At 31.1% G+C, this 11721-nt stretch overlaps 1 pseudogene; it reads right to left on the bottom strand.

The window, feature by feature from the left end:
- Positions 1 to 2511, bottom strand: part of LOC107568879 (chloride channel protein 2-like) — a 25048-nt pseudogene extending 22537 nt beyond the window's left edge.
- Between the last annotated feature and the right edge of the window lie 9210 nt (positions 2512 to 11721).

The following is an 11721-nucleotide window of genomic DNA, read 5'->3' as shown; positions in this document are numbered from 1 at the left end:
TGGCGAAGTTTGCCGAGGATTACCGAAGATTCTGAAGAGTGAGTTGACGATACTGTTCAAGCCTGAGGCACGTACTGGAAATATGCTTGTTTATTATGACTGTTATTAATTTACATTTTATTAAAACCTGCAAAAACCTTTCTGTCGAGTCATGTAAATACATTATACAATAGTTTATTGTGCATACATATTATATTTAAAGTTGCTTAAGCGAACTCAAGGAGTTTATAAGACAGGTTTATTCATTCTTTATACTGTAGACATGTAGAACATATCCGCATTGAGTCAATATTGCTCAGTCAGTCGTATCTGAGGATCCGTGAATGAAACTGTGACCACAAACACCATTAACTTAAGTGAATTGTATGTCAATAATCAGCAATTATATGGCAATTATTTTTGAATGTTTCAAAATGCGTTGACACAAATGACTTATTTGAATTTTTCATTGATACAACATTGCACTGAGTTGTTAGAAAATATATATTTTTTTTTTATTAATGAAAATAGAACAAATAACAAACAGAGCATAGCATAAAACAGTCAGTGCTATACAAGGTGTGACATTAAGTAGTAATGGGAACTGAAAGTAATGTCATAATATTTTAAACATGTTAATGACTTTTTGTTTTTTAACAATTTCAGAGAAGATATAAAACAATCAAATTCCACTAAAAATACCTTAAATATTGGGGTTGTTAGAAAAGAAATGCATAGAGGACGTTATTGCTTGCTGACGTCAGGAACCGATTAATCGGCTTTTCGAACCGGTTCAGTGAGCCGATCTGTCCGAAAAGAACCGGTTCGCGGAAATGAATCGGACTTTGCATCACTAGTACTTTTCGCTTAAACTGCGGATGTTTTGTCAGATTTAACTCACTTATGTGGTGAAGTTTGTTCTCATTCTATAGGCCTAACTGAGGAACCCACCAACCTAAAAACTCTTTGAAGCACAGCTTCTTTTTTAGTTTTAGTTTTAGTTTTACACCCGTTTCAGAAACCTTTTCCAGAATTGTTACGTTACGTTACGTACGTAACATAGTATTTAATACTCACACTTACGAAAATCACTCGCTAAGTCTAATTCCTACAGTTACGACTAAACAGGTTTTAATTTTACATTTGATACTTTATTCAATTTCTGTAGTTCTTACAAGCACTGTGTATTTCGTTAGTATTTCTATTACATTTATGTCCTGTTAATTGTAATTATTTTCTTTATATTCATTTAATTACTGACTTTGCTAGTTTTATTGGTTAGGCTGCTATAGCTAAATTATAAAAGCACGCATCTCGTTTTACATTCAAAGCACATTTATGTGTTTATTTGATGCTGATTATGTATTTGTTTGATATTATTACTGGCTAAACAGTATCATCTATTTTAATTTTAATTCAGAAACAATAACAGAAGTGCACCAGTAACAAGTACGTACACGTTGTATAAATGTAGTTGTTAATAATATTAACTCCTTTTAATTTACTTTAATGAAACATACAAACATAATAGCTTTAACCGTTTTCAGTGTCTTTATTTTAAAATCTTATGTAGTATTTATTTAATTTCAAGTAACAAATTTTTTAGTTTTAGTGCTTTTTTTTCATTGTTGTTATTATTATTATTATCTTTAAATATGGCTTTTCAATTTTAGTTATTTTAGTGCAAGTTAAACTAAGTGAAAATTAGCCAAAATTTTAATTAATTTAGGGGTTTTTTTATTAATTTTTTTATTTTATCGTATGAAGTATTTATTTAATTTCAAGTAACAAATTTTTTTTAGTTTTAGTGTTTTCTTTCTTTGTTATTATTATTATTATCTTTAAATATGACTTTTTTATGTTCAATTTTAGTTATATTAGTATGAGTTAAACAAAGTGAAAAATGAGCTGAATTAAAGGGGTTTTTATTTTTTATTTTATCTTATGTAGTATTTATTTAATTTCAAGTAACAAAATTGTAGTTTTATGTTTTTTTATTGTTATTATTATTATTATCTTTAAATATGTCTGTTCAATTTGAGTTATTTTAGTACAAGTTAAACTAAGTGAAAATTAGCCAAAATTTAAATAAATTAATTTATTTTTTATTTTTTTATTTTTTTATTTTATGACGTATTTATTTAAATTTTTTAGTTCTAGTGTTTTTTTCATTGTTATTATTATTATTATTATTATTATCTTTAAACACGGCTTTTTATGTTCAATTTTAGTACAAGTTAAACTAACTGAAAATGAGCCGAATTAAAATTACGTTTTTTTATATATATATTTATTTTTATCTTATGTAGTATTTATTTCATTTCAAGTAACAACAATATTTGTATGGCTTTAGTTTTACTTCGGTTAACTATAATTACCCTGCTCTCCGAATAACGTTTGGAAAAAGCTATCATTTCTATGCATTCACCCAAACCACAATCAGATGTAATTCCATTATCTACCAGCAGGGAAAACGCAGAAAAATAGAGAAACACTTACCAAATTATTCTCGTCTGTACCGTCCACAGCCATGATTACGATCACACACACATACACACACACACACACAGGATTGGACTGATCGTTGGTCGCTACACACGTCACAAACACACGCGAGCGTCGGTCAGGTGTGTGACAGCGTTTGTGAGTTTTTATATGTGGAAGAAGTTTGTGTTCAGCTAAACATGAGGCGGGAGTTACAGCGAGAAGCTCCACCCTAGAGATGAACACGAGTACCTGAGTACCTGAGTACCTGAGTACTCAGAAATGATCAATCACGAAAACAGTAATTCATCAAAACAGTTCATTTCTAATATTATGATTGGCTACATTTATGTAGAAGCAAACTGTCTATTCTATTGATGAATCATTCAACTCTCACGAACGTCTGCGGTGAACTTTAAATAGAAAAGAGCTTGAAACTTGCCATTCGAGTTCAAGTAAGTTATAGATTTCTGTAGGTAAATGTTGAAAATAATTTTTCAGTTTAGACCAGAACAGTCAAATCTGTCCTTTTCCGTGAAATGAATTGAATTTTGAGATTCAATTATAAATGCACAAAGGAGCTCATGAGAATTTGCTCAGTGTCTGTGACGCATCAAGTGCATAAACACTTTATAGAGGAAACACTTTTATCACTCGGATCCGTCTGTTTTTACAAATCACTGTTTAGAGGTAAACACGTGCTCAGGCTTTTATTTATATACTGAGTTTAGCTCAAAGTGGAAGTTGTTTTGATGGTCAACAGTCTGTAGGAGTGAAAAGTACAGTTCCTCAGGTCCTCACGAGCTTCCTCATGATGAGTGCTTATGAGGCAAGATATCTTTAGAAATCAAACACTGTATAATATTTCAATTATTTAACCACTTATGTGCATGTTCACGGTTCTCCGATGGCAGTGGATGTTCGCATGACAGATAAGCAGATACATTTTTTTTTTACATTTTTAACATTAGTATATATCTAGTAAAATATACTTTTTAAAAAATATATATTTATTTTTATTAATTGTTTGTATTTAACTTGATTTATTAAAAAATGAAAATATAATGACATGCAGATAAACAAACATTTAAATAATGTTTTATGTTTTAGTAAAATATAATATATTTTTTAATTGTTTGTATTTAACTTGATTTATTAAAAAATGAAAATATAATGACATGCAGATAAACAAACATTTAAATAATGTTTTATGTTTTAGTAAAATATAATATATTTTTTAATTGTTTGTATTTAACTTGATTTATTAAAAAATGAAAATATAATGACATGCAGATAAACAAACATTTAAATAATGTTTTATGTTTTAGTAAAATATAATATATTTTTTAATTGTTTGTATTTCATTTGATTTATTATAAAATAATAAAAAATATAATAATTGTTCACGTGACATGCAGATAAATCAAATATTTAAGAACTCTTTAGTATTAGTATATTTTTAGTCAAATATATTTATTATTTATTAATTGTTTGTATTTAACTTGATTTATTAAAAAATGAAAATATAATGATATGCAAATAAGCAAACATTGAAATAATGTTTTAGTAAAATATAATATATTTTTTAATTGTTTGTATTTAACTTGATTTATTAAAAAAATGAAAATATAATGATATGCAAATAAGCAAACATTGAAATAATGTTTTAGTAAAATATAATATGTTTTTAATTGTTTGTATTTCATTTGATTTATTATAAAATAATAAAAAATATAATAATTTTTCACGTGACATGCAGATAAATCAAATATTTAAGAACTCTTTAGTATTAGTATATTTTTAGTAAAATATATTTATTTTTTTATCAATTTTGTATCTATCGTGATTTATTATAAAATAATAAAAATATAATAATATTTCACGTGACATGCAGATAAACAAAACATTTAAAAAATAATTTTAGTAAAAAATTTTCATTGTTTATATTTAAAAATTCTGAAATATTTTTATGTTCAAACTTTTTATTAAAACAAATATTATTACAACAAGAAAATAGATTACACATTTTTAACACTTTTTTTTTTTACATTTTAAGACCAAACCCAAACATAATCCATAACCAATAAAAAAATAAATAATAATAATAAAAACAGAGAAAAAAAAGAAAGTAATAAATTAAATAAATAAAATAACTACAAAACTATCATAAAATAAAGAATACAAGTAATTATAGAAAATAGTAGTCATTGTAATACAAATAGATAAAATACAATATATACTCAATACAATATATATATACATTATCATATATTAACCAGGAGGTAGAATATTAAGAGACTTGAAGTAAGCTATAAAGGGACGGCATTTACTGAAGAAATGACTTTTCCCAGAACATCTTACTTTTTCCAGTTTAAAAAAAACATGGTATCCACTAGCCATTGGGAGGTTGTTGGAGGCTTATTAGATTTCCAGTGGAGCAGAATACGGCGCCTAGCTAACAAAGAGGTAAAATATCCAGTTGTTTTGAATTAAACTGAGACCACATTTTTGGTATCCCAAAGATTGCTATAGCGGGGCAAACATCAATTCTAACTTTTAACACTGTAGACATAGTTGTAAAATAATTGACCCAAAAATGTAGCAACATAGGACAAGTAAAAAACATATGACTCAAATTAGCATGACATCTGTCACATCTGTCTTCAATATTAGGAAATATATTCTGTATAGTACTTTAAATTGTATGAGGCCAAGACGTGCACAAATTGTATGTATGTCCAGTGCACCCGCCCACCAATCCTCTTCAAAAGTTTCACCCAATTCTGACTCCCAAGCTCTTTTAATTTTGTCAATCGAACAGTCATTTAAGCCTAAAATACAACCATGAATTCTCGAAATTTGTGACTTGTGATTCGGATTGAATTGCAGAAATTATAGCCTTATATATAGCCTTGGGGCAGAGATGGGTAACCTGTGTAAATAGTGTCTAATCTGTAAAAACCGATACAAGTGGGATTCTGACAATCCCAAATTAGAAGATAATTGTATATAGCTACAGAATGTGCCACCTCTGTACAGGTCTTGAAAACATCTCAAGCCTATTGCATGCCCACTGTTTAAATACAGGATCAGTAAGAGATGGGGAAAACATATGATTCTCCAATAATGGCATCAAAGTTGAAGCAGAAGTAAATTTAAAGTGTCGCCTTAACTGGCACCAAATCCGAAGTGTAGATACAACTACTGGATTATGTGTAAAGGAAGCCGAAGAGACATTACAGGATAGGGGTGAAGTAAGCAAAGCCAACAGAGATGCATGAGTTTGCTTCCAATCTATGGCCAAAATGTTATCTTATGACTATTTACTGACCAATAGTAAAACATGAAATTAGGTAAAGAGAGCCCACCATTCAGATGGCATCTTTGAAGCAACGATTTCCGATTTCTGGGCACTTTACCACCCCACAAAAAGTCAGTGACAATCTGGTCGATAGATTTTAAAAAAACGCTTGGGGAGAAACAAAGGAATGCACTGAAAGGCGAAAAGAAACTTGGGTAAAACATTAATTTTCACTGCGTTAATCTGACCTATCAATGATAGAGGCAGATTGCTCCATCGCTGAAAATCAGACTTAGTCTGTTTCAACAAAGGAGAGAAATGAGCAGACAGAAGAGAAGAGAGAGAATGAGTAATATTAATGCCAAGGTATCTAAATCCTGTTTTGCTTAATTTAAATGGAACATCTGACTGCAGGAGACCCATAGCCAATGCATTAATCGGAAAGCACTCACTTTTGTGGAGATTTATTTTGCATCCAGAAAAAGAGCCAAATTTTTGCAACATGGATAAAATAATTGGAAAATTCGAAATCGGGTTAGATACATATAATAATAGATCATCAGCATAAAGTGATAGTTTAATTTCAATGCCTGACCTCACCACTCCCTGCAATGACGGGGAGGATTCTAAAATATTTGTATAAAAAATATTTACATTTTTATAAAAAATATTGTACATTTATTTATTTTAGTTTTACATTTTTTAGTATTACAGTTTTTTCGCTTTTTACATTTACATTTATGCATCAGACACTTTTATCCAAAGCAACTTTTCATCCCTATTTTGAGAAACACTGATCTAAACTAGACACAATATCTGGATTACGTCGTTGCAAAGCACAAGTAAAGTTAGTCATGAGTCATAGTGATTATATAAAGCTGCTTGTGATGACTTATTTATTGATGTATTACAGTATTTCAAAGAATGGATTGCTGGTGTGATATTTTTATAAAAACAGAAACATTTCCAGGTTTCTTCTGCAGTAATCTTGGAAGAATGCTGCATTATCACTGTTATTACTTTGGGTATACATTTAGCTCTTGTTGTTATTATAACAACACACACTTCAGCTGTTTTCCAGGGACACAAACTCATGAGAAGTGCAAAAGAAAGAAAAGAACAAAACAGTCACAGCTGTTTTAGAGGTACGTTTCCATTGTTTCTGGAGTGTTTTGAGGCAACCGGCATTGAGATTAACAGGACTGTATTCCTTTGTATTTATTATAGACCTTCTTGTTTGATACGAAGATGTTTAAAAGTATTGGTTCAAACAAGTTATTCATAAAAGATCAATGCTTGGTCTACATTGAACTAGTCATCCTCAAATCTCTACTCATTCAAAATACATCAGGACATAATGGACAACAAGCTAAAGCAGGTAAAAACGGTAATAAAAAAGGACACAAGTGGTAAACTAATTGCCATTTTTATGTAATCTATACAAGAAAGATTGGATTTTACGATTTATATTCATGCAATGCACAGGCCAGAAATGCATATGCTCTTGGATTTCAAGACGCCTTGCTTTCTTCCCATTTTTGCAGTATCATAACATTTCACATTTTACTAGAAGTGTCAAATCTGTCCATTTCCATGAACTGAAATATTCCATAATCCATATTTAAAGTTGAAACTGTAAATGCACCAATGCTTTTATAAGAATTCGTTCATAGTATGAGACATCAGGTGGAGTTTAGACTAAATGTGATGTAATAAAGGTGCATATTTATGCTATGCACGTGCCAGAAATGTTTTTAGCATTTTATGGTTGTGCATTTCCAGACTTGGCTTTAACGTCATCTCTTTGTCTGTGGTTCTTGCACAAGTGTTTGAAATGAAAGTAGTTATACTCGTTCGAGCACAAGATGGTTGGGCGGTTATGCAAATCTTCCCACATAGTGACGTAGATATGTGGGGGCGTTTTAGGAGGGTGTGGACTAGTCTTAACTTTTATAAAGAATATCTCTTTGGTTTTGAGACTTTAGTCTTTGCAACTTCAGGGATCTTATCTATGCACGAACAGCTTGTAACACTCCAAAGAGAAAGGAAAACTTGAAATAGCATCATATGACCCCTTTAAACACCTCTACAAAAGCTCAAGATGTGTTCCTGTTTTATTCTACGACATAAAATATATGAGTAATACGCACTTGTGATTTGTTTTACACTTTGCTTTTACTTGTATTAAAATATGGCTAAATGGGACTTGAGAAGTTCAAACCGAAGGTCATCATCTACTCACTAGTTGCTTTCACAGCCTTGTTGTGTTGTGTTTATAATCACACTTTTGCAAATGAATTTAACTCAAACTTTCAGGGAGTTAAAAAAAAATAAACACAGAGTTTTGGGAAGCACAATAGTGGTGCATTGATACTGTAGTTCGTTAATATTCAATTGCATTTTGGCTTCAAAATGCATAAAAGTTGTTCATTTTTGAAGATTATCATGATGGACAAAACATATTATAAATGTTTGTTGGTCACAGAGCTTATTTTCTGCATGAATCTAAAAGTCAATGGAAAAAACCCTATTAAAGATTTAGGTCCAGCTAACAGTAAACATTCTCACAACATACACTAACGTTAAAAACAAACCTTTCTCAAAATGTCCTTTTGATGTTAGTACTTGATTAATGTTCTAATAAACAGTTTTTGCTACCTTTAAATAACATTCTAATCACGTCAAGAAAACATTTGAACTAAATGTTCAAATAATGTTATATTTTCTGTTAAAATAAAGTTAGTAGAATGCTACAAGAAACATTTTTGTAAGCTTTAAATAACATTCTAATCACAACAAGAAAACTGGACATTTCAGTGTTTTGGAAACGTTTAAAAACAATTATCACAACGTTTTCATAACTAAATTTAAATGTAAAATACGTCATCGTTTTTAATGTTTCGCAGCATACAGATGTCTTGCATCCAGACATGCACAGGAGCAAAGCTCACAGTTGACCTTTGACCCTTCCGTGTCTGCTGTCTGGGGTTCCTGCAGGTGTGACTTTATGACCAGCTGTGTCCGTTTCCTGCAACCACCTGTAACACATCCAAACACACAAAGCGAGTATGTAACCATCACTGTAAAAACCTTTACTATGATCTACTTACTAACATTTTTACACTTAAAGCTGCAGTCCGTAACTTTTTTTGGTTAAAAATGATCCGAAATCTGTATCATTTTGATGGCGGATAGTAATCCAGAAAGGATTATGTGTTTATGAAACACATGTGAATGAAATTAAATTATATTCCAGTGCATCTGATTACAGATAGCCTGGGATTACACAAGATTTGTATTTTAAAGACAACCAGTTCGAAGGGAGCATCATTTGCTTTTTGGGTTAAAATGATATCTTAATATAAAATTCGAATGGTATGACAATTAGATTAGACTGTGCAGAAATTGAAATCTACACGCTAATACACACTATACTCATAGTCACCAATGCTGATGTTGTTAACGTTAATAATTTGAGAATAAAGTATAACAATAATAATAATTTGAACGGTTTGATGTGATATGAGCTAACCGATCTTTAGATTTAATCACCATTGGTAGCACGATTTATTGTAATGCTTTTTTCCTCAGTTGGTCAGAACAAACGTGGCAGACTTGTTACTTACTTGTTCAGATGACAATATACGTTGAAAATTCATATTTGGGTTATATTCCAAGACGTAGGCTAGAATCTGAGATTGCGAAGTACAGTAAATATCCACACCGGTGCAGTGACTGACTCCCACACATTCACCTCAAAACATTAGATTCATCCACGCTGGAGCAGTGCCGGAGCACAACCCACGCAAGCTAGATAATTCAGCACGCAGCTGCAATTGCAGGTTTCAAACAGAGATGGCGACAAAGAGGCAAAACTTACGGACTGCAGCTTTAAAAATATTGAGTAAATTTTAAAGTTGTAAAATCATTGAAATATACTTTTAGAATCAAGAAAATGTGACTAAAAAAATTAAGTAGATTCAAATAATTTGATTAAGTAATCTCAGAAATAAAATTTAGCAATTATAATTAAAATCCTTAATCAATGCAATAGTAATTCAATAGTAAATCAGAAGCACTAAAGAATTAGATTTCATTTACATGCTGTATATACAAATGTCCTATTTATTCCTTACATTTTCTGTACTTGGTCTTAAAAAGGTCTTATAGTCTTAAATTTACCTTCATCAAACCTTCAGAAACCCTGTGAAGTCAAAATGAATTTTAGTGGATATCCCACTGCAAGAGAAAAAAACGACAACATGCTTCTTTAATGACAACATAAATTTTAAAACTTTATTGTTTATTCATCATAATTAATAAATATGCAAATACAAACAATATTCATAATATCCATCAAAATACTAAAAGAAAATAGCCATAAAATATTATATACCAGCAAACAGACCAACAACATCAGGTGCAACAAAAATGAGCGGGTTTATGTTGATGAGTATTTTAAACCCCACCTCCAAATCCAAGCCCCACCCACAGGGCAAATCTCCAATCAGATGCATCACAACAGTCCTGCTGATTGGCTGGGATTTGAGTGTAAGTATTAAGGATTGTAATGACGGCATGTGCAATTTGTTGTGAAGCGTTGTGTGTTTTTTTTTTACTGTGATACAAACATGTGATTGTACTCACATTATTTACAGGTGTGATGATGTACGAGTCTTGGATATTTTGCACCAAGTCAAATATGCAAACAAAAATAAAACATACAATCCCATGAGAGAATCAGTCTATGGGAAATTCAAACAATTGCAGCAGCTGAAATTCGTTCTCCTTTTATGCATTATCTGTTTTTGTCTTGATATCTTCTTCATCTTCAGAGCATGTTTCTCCCAAACTGTTCTCGATATCTATGTGTTCTGGACCTCTCCTCTGTTTCATGCATCGATTGTTTTTGCAATCCGCAGGCGTCCCGTTGTGCGTTTGAGACGACCTGATCTCAAGGCAGGAGGATGATGATCGTTGATTAAGAAGGTATCAGTGTCTCCAATTTTTCTTTTTCTCCACCTTTTTTGCCATTTCTTCTTTTTCCATTAAGTCCTCTGTAAAACAAAGACATAAAGTGTACTGAGTAGATTGTGCAGGATTTAGTTAATAAAAAAAACAGTGTTTAGCACCAGAATTTACCCATGCATTCGGGACAGCATTTTCCTTCTCTGCGAATGGGGTTACTGCAACTCAACAACGGACACTGTTTTCTCTGGCACTTGGTGACGCCATGCTGTAATGACAAGAGAAATTTAGTTAATAATGCTATTAATTACTGCAGGCAAAAACATTGTATTTTTATGCACTGGTCATAAAGTGCTGTTTCAGACTAGTGGAAAGAAAACATCCAAAATACACTTCTAGGTGTTCATTTTTATCAATATATCTTTAAAAAGTTTGTTTCTCCACTTCAGCAGCACTTACATACACCAAAACTTAGAGTTTTATTCCTATCTATATTCTGAAGGTTTTTACTGAAGGGTTTGTTCATATATCAATCACACAGATTTATACAACATTTTATTCCTAAAAACATGGTGAAAATGCATGTTTTCAAAGGCGCTGAGTTTTTTTCTCCATTTCAGCAGCGCTTACATACACCAAAACTTAGAGCTTTATTCCTATCTATATTCTGAAGGTTTTTACTGAGGGGTTTGTTCATATATCAATCACACAGATTTATACAACCTTTTATTCCTAAAAACATGGTGAAAATGCATGTTTTCAAAGGCGCTGAGTTTTTTCTCCACTTCAGCAGCACTTACATACACCAAAACTTAGAGCTTTATTCCTATCTATATTCTGAAGGTTTTTACTGAGGGGTTTGTTCATATATCAATCACACAGATTTATACAACATTTTATTCCTAAAAACATGGTGAAAATGCATGTTTTCAAAGGCGCTGAGTTTTTTTCTCCATTTCAGCAGCACTTACATACACCAAAACTTAGAG

Source organism: Sinocyclocheilus grahami, unplaced genomic scaffold, assembly GCF_001515645.1.
Source record: "Sinocyclocheilus grahami isolate Dianchi unplaced genomic scaffold, SAMN03320097.WGS_v1.1 scaffold1289.1, whole genome shotgun sequence".
NCBI lineage: Eukaryota > Metazoa > Chordata > Actinopteri > Cypriniformes > Cyprinidae > Sinocyclocheilus > Sinocyclocheilus grahami.
Note: the sequence above shows the minus strand (reverse complement) of the source record. Positions and strands in the feature narration are given on the sequence as shown.